We start from the raw sequence: 1,606 nt of genomic DNA, 5'->3' as shown, positions 1-1,606 counted from the left end.
TTATAAACGCCCCCCCCCCCCCCCTTCTGTGTACTGTTTCTGACGTTCAGATTATTCATATTTATTACCCACTCTTGTTTATTATCAGCTGTATATATGTAAATACACAGCTACCAATGCACTTCTGGTTAGAAGCTAACTGTATTTCGTTGCCTTGTAATGTAACATATGCAATGGCAATAAAGTTGAATCTAATCTAATCTAATATGATGCCTCCTTTTTTCCAAACATCTCAAAAACTCTTTTATCTCTTAATGGCTACTCAGTTATCATTGGAGCAGACATGAATGCTGTGCTTGACACAGTTTTATATTGTTCCAACTCATCAATTTCAATAGCACAAACTTAGTAGCACTGAGCACTGAGATTGTTCACTATGGATTTAGATGTTTGTGATGCTTGGTAACTACAAAATCCAAGGAAATATACAATATACACATTTTTCCCCAAGTTACAAATCATTCTCAAGAACTGATAATATTTTATTTTCATCATCATTACTTTCAGATTTAATCAATAATGAATTCCTACCACAAAGTATCTCAGACCACAATGCAGTATTTGCACACCTCCAGATTAAAATAAAAAAGTTAATTGCGACTTTTTATCACACAATTCTGACTTTTTTTCTCGCAATTACGAGTTTACATATCGCAATTCTGACTTTTTTTCTCAGAATTGTGAGATATAAACTCACAATTGCGAGAAATAAAGTCAGAATTGTGAGATATAAACTCCAGATATAAACTTTTTCAACTGCAAGTTCAAGTTCTGAGGAGAAAAAAAGACTGATATACTGTATGTTCTTAGAATTGTGTCTTAGTTTATATCACACAATAAGATGATATGGGGTGATACCGGGGGTCATATAGCCTATTCCTACATTACTTGAAGCTCCTTGATGGCTAATGTCAAAATCGTAATTGCACAATGAGCAAAATGCTAGACTTCAGTTTAAATATTTTTTATAGGTTAGTACACAGAGTCTACACTCAGTTTGTGATATTCCTGTTATACAGTATTTTAGAGGAAACAGTAGGAATGCAACAATATAGTTAGCCCAAGGTTAAATAAATACCTCAGTTTTTTAAAAACAGTTTTCAGTTTGGTTCTGATGGTTTGGCACAACAGAGTTCTTTTTAGCGATTTTAAATGCTATTTAAGAAAAACAAACTCCAGTATACTTTAAGTAAAACTCCAGTACATTGTTGTACACTGTAGAAAAACATGGATTATCACGTCTACCTTAAATTTATTTTGAGAGAAGTATTATTTTTATAGATTGGCCATTATTTAGTGCTATGAACACATGTAATGTCTGTTTCATTCATACTGGATACTAGAGGGCGCCCCTGCGCAGAAAGTCCACATATGCATCACCGAAGAAATAGAGCTCACGAATCCAGCAAATACCATACATGTGTTTCCTCATCTCAGCGCACGGACACACAAACAGAGCCAGTTTGGAGAGAAATAAAAAAAACACGGAAAATGCTCTGATTGGTTGAAATCCTCATTTTTTTCTGTTGCTTGTTTACTGCGCGTGGACAGGTCACCGGGTTTTTGCGTAGTTTAGAGTGACAAATCGTACCAGCGTACTTTAAGG

This window comes from Sinocyclocheilus anshuiensis, unplaced genomic scaffold, assembly GCF_001515605.1.
Source record: "Sinocyclocheilus anshuiensis isolate Anshui unplaced genomic scaffold, SAMN03320099.WGS_v1.1 scaffold3352, whole genome shotgun sequence".
NCBI classification, from domain to species: domain Eukaryota; kingdom Metazoa; phylum Chordata; class Actinopteri; order Cypriniformes; family Cyprinidae; genus Sinocyclocheilus; species Sinocyclocheilus anshuiensis.
The sequence above is the reverse complement of the archived record's forward strand: the minus strand, read 5'-3'. Positions refer to the sequence as shown.